Source organism: Periplaneta americana, chromosome 7 (genome assembly GCF_040183065.1).
Source record: "Periplaneta americana isolate PAMFEO1 chromosome 7, P.americana_PAMFEO1_priV1, whole genome shotgun sequence".
In the NCBI taxonomy this organism is placed as follows: domain Eukaryota; kingdom Metazoa; phylum Arthropoda; class Insecta; order Blattodea; family Blattidae; genus Periplaneta; species Periplaneta americana.
In genome coordinates, this window is record NC_091123.1 from 162,617,006 (window position 1) to 162,630,310 (window position 13,305).

The 13,305-nt window shown below is 35.6% G+C and overlaps 1 non-coding gene across 1 annotated transcript; it reads right to left on the bottom strand.

Annotated features, from left to right (window-relative positions):
* Positions 1-10,043: 10,043 nt before the first annotated feature.
* TRNAC-GCA (transfer RNA cysteine (anticodon GCA)) lies at positions 10,044-10,120 on the bottom strand. The gene has a single exon. It is a non-coding gene; the product is annotated as a tRNA-Cys (tRNA).
* Positions 10,121-13,305: the final 3,185 nt, after the last annotated feature.

Genomic DNA, 13,305 nt, shown 5'->3' on the forward strand with positions numbered 1-13,305 from the left:
ACTGGCTGTTGTACAACACATTAAATATAAATAAATAAATATATTTATTTATATATAAATAAATAAATAAATGAAATAAATTAATAAATATATTATTACTATTATTATTATTATTATTATTATTATTATTATGCTACGAACTGTCATTCGGGGTAGACGTGTTTGCTCGTAGCTGCGCTGGTAACAGTGTTTATAGTTGCGTCAATCGGCCTACATATTGTTATACGGTGAAAATCAGTATGCCGGCAAGCAAGGATACCTGCCCGGCTTGTAGTGCTGCGTTCTTCGGAAGGCAGAAATTCTTGAAGTGTGCGGGGCCTTGTGGCTTTAGATATCATCTTGACTGCATCAATTTGGGAGATGCAGAGTATGACTTATACATGGAGAGAGGCAACTCATCCTATAATTGTGAGCGTTGTATTAGTGCTTCGAAGACGTCGCGTCGTGATGAAACTCCTGTGGGTTCTAAAAAACTAGTTTCTCCTGTGAAGAAGGTTATCTCACCTACAAGAGAACTCAAGCTGCCTTCTCTGCCTTCTGTGGATTCTCTATCTGTCCAGGTAGAGACTGTAAGGTTGAATAGTGTGACCATATTGGATGCTCTTAGTGACATATTGGACTATGTTAAAAGTCTTCATAGTGAAATGTTAGAAATTAAGAATGAGAATGAGGCACTGAAAATTCAGATGGCCGAAATTTTGGACAAAAGAATTTGCTCTACAAATTCGGATCAATCAAATCCGAAAGTAGTTCAGCAGGTTAATGCTAGTTGCATCAGAAAATCATACAGTCAGGTGTTGTCTCAATCAGCACCTGCGTCATCAAAACAAAGTAATCCAGGTACTGCTAAGTCAGCGTCTGCTTCAAATGTTGTGACTACGCAACTTACGGCTAATGAGGTCGGATCCCCTTCACCTCCTATTGACGGTGAGGGATTTCAAGTTGTAGCAAAAAAGCGCAAAATTCGTAAAGTCACTCAGGGTGTGTTAACATCTAGTGCGCTGGAAACAGTTCCAGTTAGAGCTAAAATGAAATCTCTTTTTGTTTCTAGATTCAGTCCGAAAGTTAATGGTAAAAGTATTGAGGATTCTCTAAAGAACCAACTTACGCTAAGTTCTCTGGTAGTAACCAAATTAAAGACAAAATATGAAACTTATTCCTCTTTCCATATCTCGGTTGAGGAAAAAGATTTCCACTTAATTAACAACACTGGTGTCTGGCCAGTCGGGTGTCTTATCGCACCTTTCTATGGTAAATTGAAACCGGAGCAACACTATGCTTCTACTGCTAGAGAACCTGAGGGATCCAACGGGAATGCCTCTTAGTTTTACCATTGATATACAATGTATAGTTCAAGCAATCATCTTGAAATATATTATCAAAACGTCAGAGGTTTAAACACTAAAATTGATGAATTTTTCGGTAATGTTGTTAGTAATGCTGACACTATTATCTGTTTGACAGAAACATGGCTTCAAGAGCTTGTTGAGTATAATAATTTATTCCCTAATTATTATACCATTTTCCGTGGTGATAGAAAATTTGAGGATACCAATAAAACCCGTGGTGGTGATGTCTTAATAGCTGTCAACAATCAAATACCTGTAGTATACCGGAGACATGACTTAGAATTCATTAGCGAGTGTGTATGGGTTCAGATTCCTATGGAAGACGGATTCAATTTGTTAATTGGTAATCATTACTTTCCACCTGATACTGATCCAAAGTTTCTAAAATCTTATCTAAATTTTCTTGAAAATCATCTCGATACACACAATAATAGAGTAGTTTTTCTCGGCGATTTTAATACTCCTGGTATGAATTGGTTATCTGGTTGTTGTGCTAATAACATTCATTACTACTCCAAAATTAAGGCTCAAGAGTTATTTTCATCTTCTTGCTTTCTTGGATTGAAACAAGTAAATTCAACAGTTAATAACAAAAACTTACTTGATCTTGTATTTACAAATTTAACCGAGACTGAGGTCAATCTGGCCACTCACTCGCTAGTCTTGCAGGATGACTATCATCCTCCCTTAACAATAACTCTTGATGTCACACTAAATTTTTCTCCACAGAATCAACAAAATTCTTTCCCAAATTATTCTCAAGGTGATTACTTGAATTTATATTGGAGTCTATATAATTACGATTGGTCCTGTGTTTACCAAGCTGTCGATGTTAACGATGCAGTTAGCTCACTATGTTCAGTAGTTAATAGTGTCATATCCCAGGCAGTTCCTGTCACTCGAGTCAAAAGGTCTAGTTATCCACAATGGTTTTCTAACACCTTACGTAAACTTATTAGAAAGAAAGACCATGCACATAAAAAATATAAAAAATTTAAAACTGAATTTTATTATCAAACATTTTCCTACTATAGAAAACTTGTGAAATCTAAAATTAAATCGGATAAATTATCATGGCTTCAAAATATTAATGAAAATCTTAAAACGGAACCAAAAAAGTTTTGGAAATATGTTGAATCATTTCGGAAGACTGATAATTATCCCTCTGAATTAATTCTTAACGATAAATACATCACAGATCAGTTAGACATTGTCAATGCTTTTGCTGATCACTTCAAATCTGTTCAGACTAAACACAGCCATACATATGAAAACATTATTACGAATATAACAGACTCATTACCTATACCTAAAGTAACACATGATGACGTTCGTAAAGCAATTAAAAAACTTAAACCAACAAAAACAACTGGCACTGACGGTATTCCAAATTTTATAATTAAAGGATGCTCTAATATATTTATTCCTCTTTTAGCCCACATATTTAATATTAGTTTGAAAAATGGTGAATTTCCCTCACTATGGAAACAAGCTGCAATTATTCCTATATTTAAAAACGGAAAAAGAAATGATGTCAGAAACTACAGACCTATCTCGATCCTAAATAACTTTTCAAAAATTTTTGAAACCATTATTCACAGACATATATCGTTTTATGTGAAAAACAAGCTCAATTCTTCACAACATGGATTTACTAAAACTAAATCCACTGTCACTAACCTGGTCACATATCTAAATCAAATTGTACCAATAATTGAAACGCAGGGACAAACTGATTCAATATATTTTGATTTCAGCAAAGCTTTTGATGTAGTTCCGCACTATATCCTTCTTCATAAGTTAGGAAATATTAGCCTTTCTGTAAGCTACGTAAAGTGGTTCGATAATTATTTAAGTAATAGAGTTTCATGTGTAAGACTGTTTAATATACACTCTTATTCTTATAATATAAATTGCGGAGTCCCGCAGGGATCTACTTTAGGACCTCTCCTATTTATTATATTCATAGATGATATATGTAAAAGAATAAGTTCTGACTGTTTATTATTTGCAGACGATTTAAAAATTTTTCGTACAATCAAAAGTAGTACTGACTGTCAATCACTTCAATGTGACATTAATTCAGTCGCTAAATGGTCGGAAGACAATGGTATGAAAATTAACGTATCCAAAACTAATGTAATAACCTTTTCTAGAAAAACTTCTTCACTGAAATTTAATTATTATCTAAATAATGTACTAATTAACAGAACGGATTGCGTAAAAGATTTGGGAATATTCTTTGACAGTAAATTGTATTTTCATAGTCACGTTGATTACATTTACAATCACGCAATCAGAATGCTAGGAATAATACGGTCAATAACTTATTCTTTTTCCACGCCCGATTCTCTCTTAATGCTATACTATACATTGGTGCGATCGAAACTCGAATATGCATCTGTAGCTTGGAACTCGATTACAACTACGGACTCGGCTAAATTAGAAAATATACAAAGAAAATTTATATCCTTATGTTCATTCAGATTTTTGCCCATTAATTCCGGGTATAGTTATGAGAGAAAATGTGAATATTTTAATTGTCAAAATCTATATGCTAGACGCCATGAGCTAGATTATCTGTTCTTTTGTAAAGTCCTCAAAGGTGATATATCCTGTGACTCTTTCTTAAACAATATTACCTTACGTATTCCAACAAAAGATATGAGAGCCCACAAACTTTTCTATATTAGAAATTCGAAATTTCTTTCACCAGTCTCCAGATGCATTAAAAATGCCAACATGCATGGCTGCGAATTCGATCCCTTCAATGTATAGACTTTGTTTGCTCTTGGCAACGATTTATCATTTATGTATTATTTTAGGCATTATACTCAATTAACATTGTCTCATAGTATTCTTAGTTATCCATTCATCGTCATTATTGTAATTAATTGTAATTATATTTATGTGTAATAATTATTTTTGTTTTATGTTTTTTGTTATATTTGTGCTGAACTGTAATTGGCCCCTGGCTGTTGTACAGCACATTAAATAAATAAATAAATAATAATAATAATAATAATTATTATTATTATTAAAGGTGACATTAATTGTCGATCTTTCTTAAACAGTGTCAGCCTTCGTATTCTTATGAAGGACATGAGACATCACAAACTCTTCGATATTAGAAATTCTAAATCTTCCTCGCCGGCCTCCAGATGTATCAATCATGCTAACTTACATGTAGGTCATTTCGATCCATTCAATCTATAGAAGTATTAGAATATGGCAATGCCTTTGCTAATATTATTTGCATAATCCTTATACACAAATTGGTAGTAAGAATGAACTCCTTTCCCTAATAATTTATAGTTTTAATTCTTGTAAATTAATTATTGTAATCTATGTTCTTTATTTTGTTGTTAACTCAAGTATTTAATTTATACCATAGTTGTTCATTTTAATGTATTAATTGTATCACTGTGCTGGACTTTTATTGGCCAATGGCTGTTGTCCAGCACATAAATAAATAAATAAATAAATAAATAAATAAATAAATAAATAAATAGGTAAATAAATAAATAAATAAAATATATTATTATTATTATTATTATTATTATTATTATTATTATTACTATAGGAAGCTGTTGTACTGTACCTTAAGCATTGTGTACCTTGAAACATATTCGTTTCTTGTTTATTTTTCCAGTTCAAGATGTAGCATATCCACACAAGTGCAGCGGACCTCGGTTCGATTCATCTTCCTTGGCTTGTATTTGTTCCATGTTATCTCAAGCTGTGATCTTGAGCAATATTGGCCACATTCCCAGGATATGCTTGTGACTAACAAGTGTGCTTCAAAATTATTACAATGATGCACACCGAATGGGTCAAAGTGCTCACCTTTGAAATAGACCTACATACGGTGATGTCAATGACGAATTTTTCATTACTAGGTAAGGCATCAGAATTTCATTCATTCACGTAGCCTAAGGAAATATACAAAACAATACGCAATGCTCTGCACTCGAAGATTAGCAGATTTCGGCAACGTTTGGTATTCGGCAGAATAATCTGCGGAAATGAAGTCGAAGCACGTCGTCCAAGTTGAGAACGACCTTCTACACCCAGGCATTCATGCTCGTTCCGAGGTCATTTTGGGTCCTCATTTGCGTGGTTTGTTATTTGAGTTAGCAAACATGTGGGTCATGTGCTACGTAACAAGCTCCAGACTAACAAAGCACGGCTCCTCCAAACATATAAAATGCTTCAGCAATCCCATTCAAACCCTTAAACTAATTAACAAAAATAACTGGCAGTCTCTGATAGCTAATATATCAAAGTCAGACCTTCAGAAACAATAAAATGACTTGACTATTGCTTTCAACATTTAATTAAAAATATAGGTTCAACATTTGTCCTCATATCACGAAATAGATACTCGCTCACAACACCATATCACACTCTCCATTCCTAAACACAGAACATCCTTCTACTCTTCATCTTTCACCTCCTCTGCAGCTCATCTCTGGAACTCTCTACCACAATATGTCAGAGACTGTTGGACATTGTCTAGTTTCAAAAATAAACTAAAGTTGCAGTTTTTCAATTCAGATTCCTTTCACTTAAAAGCCCTTTTCTTTGCGATAGTTTTGTAAAAATATATGTTTCATTTTTCTTCCTCTTCTTTTCTCTTGATCGCCAGATGAATTTATTATCGTACCCTTTTTATTGTTGATTCTATTTCAATTTCGTATTTTTTTATTATTTTATTACATTTCATTTGTCGTGTCCTTCCTCACGTTTTTCCTTGTTAACTATCTGTACAAACTGAGTTGCTTTTATTATATTTCAATCTTTATATCTGTATTTTACTTTCTTTTTTATGTTATGGTATTATCTTTATATTGTTTAGTGTCGATTTTGTTATGCTATTATTTTTTATAATATATTAGTTAATCTGTTCTTTAACGTTTTGTTAAATTTTCACTCCTTGTATACTTTGTCACGTGGTAGAGTGTAAGAGAAGGCCCTATGGCCGTAACTCTGCCAGTATAAATAAATAAATTTATTATTATTATTATTATTATTATTATTATTATTATTATTATTACACAAATATTAATAATAAATAAAATAAATAAATAAATAATAATAATAACTATTATTATTATTATTATTATTATTATTATTATTATTATTATTATTATTATTAGGTTATAGTTTGAACAAATACTGTAGGACAATTTTATTCATCAGCCAACAGTTCACAATTCAAACACAAAATTAAGTTCTGGAGAAAAGATACGAATCCTTACGTGAAAAGAGGCGTTTTAATAGTTGACAATAGTGTTAAAGAAATTTGATGTTATAAGTAGCCTATTAGAAGTAAATTACTTTCAACTGTTTCTAACAAATGACAAATAATGTATGGTTTCCTTTTAAAAATGGATTATTTTTGAAGAGTTGAGAAAGAAATAGAACATTATATAACAGCACCGGATCGAATCTTCCTCCTTCAGCGGAATCCCGGCCAAATAAGTCACTCAACTGAGTGCGCTCCTAGTATAATGGCAGTTGACACTAGACATATACGTCAACATATACTTATGCTTAACTTGGAGTCAGGCCACAAAGGGAAACACTGAAGGAGGAAGGTTCGATCCGGTGCTGTGGACTGAATTCGGCGTAGCTCAGTGGTCAGAGTGCTTGGTACGTAGAACCACGGACCCGGGTTCGATCCCCGGCGGCGGAGCAAATTTTTCTCCTCAAATATTAATTGTCAACATTACAGAGATTATTCTGTAGGACAAATTAATAAATCCATAATATACAAACAATTGTTCTTCCTCTGACACATATCGTCAAGTGAGATGTACTGCCTGATGATAGATAGATTATACCTATCAGCCAGAATCTAAGTCAGAGATACTTAAATTAAACAATTAAATAATTGTTTTACTGCAGGCTTAAGCTTGTAATATTACTTTTTATTTATTCAATGTAATACTCCACTCCCGGCCACAAGCTTTTGCTTCATCGGGAGTGCCAACCAAAATAACTATTATCTTTCAAATAAAAATTATTATTATTATTATTATTATTATTATTATTATTATTATTATGTAACAGCGATAAAAAAACCTATAAGATATGACATCAACATAAAATTTCGATCTTTGACCAAATACAATGCTTTAGAAAAGTAGAAGGACATCTCATTATAAACTATTTATTTTCTCCTGTCTTTATAAATGCAGCAAAACAAACGACATTGAAATTATTGCTCACCTGCTGTACACGTTTCCCTAGCAACGAAGTATTTATTTACTGTATACAATAGTTTGACATATTGTGAATTCAGTGTTGTGTTGATTTCTGCAATTATGGTTCTCACAACAGAGGAGAAGGAAATGCGCCAAGTTTACTTCACGTTAAAGAATAGCATGATGAGCGATTTAATAAGGAGGCATCAAATAACAGAACATTGTTAGCTGTTGTTGTCAAGTTCCGTCATACGGTATCAGTCTTTTGTCAGCGAAAGGAGACAACAGGGCGCCCAAAAACCGTCCCACAAACGAGAATCATGGACGACTTCTCCAACAAGAACAATACTAATAATAATAATAATAATAATAATAATAATAATAATAATAATATATTGCTAGAAAAATACAATGCAAAGAAACTGCAAACTGAAATTTTAAATAAAAGTGTTACAGCCCCCAAAGCATAGTCTACGACGAACATCGCTGAAACTTGGTTTGGGCGATAGGTTTGTTCGGCGGATGTTTAAAGAACTGGGTGGCTTTGCATACCGCATTCAAGTTGTTCGGTGCCTAACAGAAAGGGGTGAGCGAGCCCAATTACAATATTGTAGCCGAATGTTGTCCATGACGTATAAAGTTCCAGATTTCTTCTGCAACATATGGTTTTCAGACGGAAGCCATATTCACATTGATGATTACATTAATCTACAAACAACTCGATTTTTAGGGTCTGAATGGCCCGATGTCGTCATACATAAACGACTTCATAATGCGCAGATTACGATTTGGTGCGTCGTGTCCGGTGATGGAATACTGGGCCCCTTATTTCGTGTAGGATGCTGCACAGAATCCAAAAAAAAAAAAAAAAAAAAAAAAAAAAAAAACAGTAAAGGCTCATTCACAATGAAAATTAAACATAACGTAAGCGTTAACTTAAGAACATAAACGTTGCGGTAAAATCAAGATCATTCACTATGGGAACATAAAAATAACCGCGAACACACTTGGTAACCATGGAAACATAACAACGACGCCATTTCCTCATATTCTGTCGTATACTTCAGCGCTCCACGATTGTGTTCTGTTTGCAAATCACGTAAGCATAAGCATGAAAGTTTGGAGTTTGCAAACTTTCATGTTAACGTCTTACGGTAATGTTTATGTCAATGCTTATGTGAATCATTGTGAATGATCCCATTTGGTAGCCTGGCGCAAACTTCTGTGTTTATGTTACGGTTATGTTTAATTTTCATTGTGAATGGGCCCTAAGTCAGGTATTCTACAGAGATCTCATTATTACTCCACTCGTGTGGGATTTGCGTCATTTTTATTGCGCCATAAACTTACCTCTCCAACGACAATGGATGCAGCAAGATGGAGCTACAGCCCACACCGCGGGTATCATTGCAGAAAGGCAAGGGTATCTCTGGTTACAGTTCCGGTTTGGTTTATTATAGAGTGTGAGTTCTGTGGACAAAATAATTTTTTTGGTACCAAAAGTAAATATTTCGTTCATTGTTATATGTTTTCTAACACGAAACCAAATTGTATTTGTGACTATCATTTAAGTGCGGTGTGTTCCCTATCATCTGGTGAGTATACCTTATTTTATTTCAAGGAGTGCAGTTCGGTGGCTCCTTTGAACACCCACTTACAGATTTATGACTTCCTACACAAACACCTCTGACAATTCCATCCTGTCCCCTCGTCCCAATATTGCACAGTTGCCATAATCCTGGAGACCCTGAAATGAGACTGACGGGATTCTTGGAATTCGGAAAAGATGCAGCAACTCTGCCTCCACGTGGATTTGACGAGAGCCTGTCAATTCTTCTGAACGAGGGTTGTGATTGGTTACTGACAGGAGAAGACAAGATTTCCGTCACCGTAAGGAAGATATTTATTTGTGACAACCAATTAGTAGGGGGCAGTAGAAGGTCTGTCGGCAAAGCTCTTTCTATGAAACTGCACTCCATGAAAAAAAAAATAGAGTATAATAACATATGTTAATTTCCATGATTTATTCTCATCTCTAGTTTAGGTAGTCATATTTGTTTAACCGTGCACCTTCTTTACTTTGGATCACAAAACATCTTGTACCAAGGGACATGTTCTTATGTATATAATACTATCGGTTTGTTTTTCTTTTATTTTAGGATCATGCCACGAAGTACGTCTGGAGTTAAGAGGGCCCCAATTGATCCGGATGCCTTGAAGAAAGCTGTTGAAGCAGTTATGGCTCCTCCAGAGAAGCCTGGAAATGATGACAAATACATATTTTTATTATTGTGTGTTATTTAAAACTATATTAACACCTATATTCCCTATGTTCCAGTCTTCCAAGGTACAAGAGAGTATGATCCAAGGTACACGAACCTGTTGTATCATGTAACACTTTACATATCCCTTAATTTTATTATTTTTTCTTCAATCTTAATAGATCTGCAAAACAGAAAAATACCTTTAAATCGAGAAAAATTCGTTCCGGCACCGGGAATCGAACCCGGGACCTCTCAGCTCTGCGCGCTGAGAGCTCTTTCCAACTGAGCTATGCCTGGACACGATCCACGGTGCCGGTCGAACTCCTCTCATTGTACGAATTTTTCTCGATTTAATGGTGTTAATACACATTGACTACTTCATAGTAGTCGTGTAATATTCAATGAGGATGGCGAGACCTCATATAATGAATATTTGACGTATTAAATGTTTACAGTTATCACAAACTGTTGTTGAATATGGCCACAAAAGTCATTTAAATATGCGCTCCTGCATATTGACTTACATGGGTTTAAATCCAGGTAGTAGGCCGTAAAACAGTACTATGAGAGGAGTTTGACCGGCACCGTAGATCGTGTCCCGGCATAGCTCAGTTGGAAAGAGCCCTCAGCGCGCAGAGCTGAGAGGTCCCGGGTTCGATTCCCGGTGCCGGAACGAATTTTTCTCGATTTAAAGGTGATAATACACATTGACTACTTCATAGTAGTCGTGTTAATATTCAATGAGGATGGCGAGACCTCATATAATGAATATTTGATGTAGAAAAATATCTGTAGTAAGTTGTAAAGGAATCTTCATTAATTATTTCAAGCATTTTTTCATTTAAGAAATTTAATGTCCCAAGATTAAGAAAAATAAAATGTCAAAAGTGATTCAAGGTACAACTATCTGCCCTATATTAAAAAGGAAATCAATTTGGTGTGGTCACTTGATGGGAATGCCAAATGAAAAATGGCTTTAGCAGATATTTGGATATGAATCACGAGAGAAAACTACGCGGCAGACGAAGGAACTTTTGGAGTATTTCAAGCTGTTAAGCCCCGTATCCACGAAGTGAGGCTGCCAGGCGCGACCGTTTTTCGAAACAGCCTCGCTTGTTGTTTGCCTCGCGGTTTTGTTCTTCTGGTAGCGAGGCAAGAACGCAAAACAGCCTGAGGGCGTGATGGCGCACTCACCAACGAACAGTTCACACGGAGCGAGTTAATCACTACTAGACACCATTGATCGTATCCAAAAACTGTCTGAAATTGGCTCACTGATGAGACAGTCACGCACCTTTGCGAAAGCATCACGACGAGGCAGCTTCGCTCCGTGGTTACGCGGCTTTAGGTAGAAGCCTGCAGGTACATTAAACCCAAGAACGGACATATTGACGATTGGGATCAGGAAGGAGGCGGCGGCGCTCCACCGTATAATAGCCATAGGCACAAAGGAAGGAATCCGAGGATTTGCCATAAGAATAATCAGATAATCAGCCCAATAGGGATTCGAACCCATGCCTGATCGCAGCCTCGGAACACGACTCCCGCTTGTTGACAACCTACACCACCTCGGTGGTCTAATTTGGATTTAGGACAGGGTTGCCAGATACAGGAACTGAAACCGTCGTACCAACATATGAAAATTGTCGTACTTCAGCAAAAAACTGTCTTACATTTCTCAGCTTCCTAATATATATAATTCTAGTCCACCGCTGTACAGTAATGGCTACTATGTCCGACTTGAAACAAGCAGGTCGGGGTTCAAATCCTGGTTGAGAAAAGTTGCCTGGTTGTTGAGGTTGTTTATGAGGTTTTCCCTCAACCCACTAAGAGCAAATGCTGGGTAACTTTCGGCGCTGGCGTCATTTCGCTGGCTTTATCACCTTCATGTTATTGACGCCAGAGAAGCATCACAGTTCATAAAGAATCGTAAAATAAACCTATATTTATATAATATTCGAGGAGAAAAATTCGCTCCGGCGCCGGGGATCGAACCTGGGTCCTTGGTTCTACGTACCAAGCGCCGGAGCGAATTTTTCTTCTCAAATATTAATTGTCAATATTACAGATATTATTCTGTAGGACAAATTAATAAAAAAATAATAATATCTTTACTATTCTCATAGCTAGCAGTGCATATTTCTGTACAGATTACTGTGCACTTAACTGCGGAATCCCGGCCAAACAAGTCACTCAACTGAGTGCGCTCCTAATATAATGGCAGTTGACATTGGACATATACGTCAACATATATGCCTAACTTGGAGTCAGGCCACAAAGGGAAACATTGAAGGAGGAAGGTTCGGTCCGGTGCTGTGGATTGAATTCGGCGTAGCTCAGTGGTCAGAGCGCTTGGTACGTAGAACCAAGGACCCGGGTTCGATCCCCGGCGCCGGAGCGAATTTTTCTCCTCAAATATTAATTGTCAGTACCGTATTACAGATATTATTCTGTAGGACAAATTAATAAAAAAAATAATAATATCTTTACTATATTTATATAGGTTATGTCTACCAGTAAATTTTAGTTCTAATTAAGAATACTATTAATTATTGTTCACATCCACAAAGACATTCAGCATTGAAACAAATCACCACCCATTTCTTCATCATCAATACTGTCATCGCCGTAAAAAGTGCACGATACCGCTTGGTTAGAAACAGCTTTGTTATATTTAAAGTACGCAGAAATTTGATATTTGGCGACAGATATTTCAGTATCAATGAATGCGGCGCTCAAAATTATGTCAAATTAATTCATATACAGTCGACTCAAACCCGATACCTTAAATGTCGGAGCGTTCTTAATGCTACTGCGGTACTATTTCAATGACTATTACACTTTTACTACGTCACACTACTGTTGACCAATAAAACGGTACGAAAGGAAGTATTTCAACCAATCATGGCTGCTTATCGCACAATTTTATCGCGTCCCTAGCATTTATTTAATTTTATCGCGTCCCTAGCATTTGTTTAATTTTATCGCGTCCCTAGCATTTGTTTCTTTGTTTGCTAACATTTGAAACTGCGCTGGTCTGGACGTAAAAAAAAAATAGAAAATTACAAACCACTCCAGTCGATGCACAGCAGTTTCAAATATGACTCGCATTGGCATTCAAGAACAAGAATTAATAAAAATCACTGATCATACCTATACATCTTCTGAAATCCTTTTTACAAATAAATGAAGAGCACCATTCGGAAATCCTGAATAAGCTGAATACACCATGTAGGCCTACATCAACGAGTTCCACTTCTATTACGCACACGTCCAATATAACATCAATTGAACCACCAACCACATTCAAATTTGAAAATTGTACATGCAATAATTGAAGACCTCCCTCGAATAATGGTGTAACATCAAATTTTGCTTAAGTGGGATTATAGGTGAAACAGTACGCAACATCGATGTGTTATGTGATGCTGCGATCTGCAGATCATACTCGTAATATTAAATGAGCTAGAGACATTTGAAAAT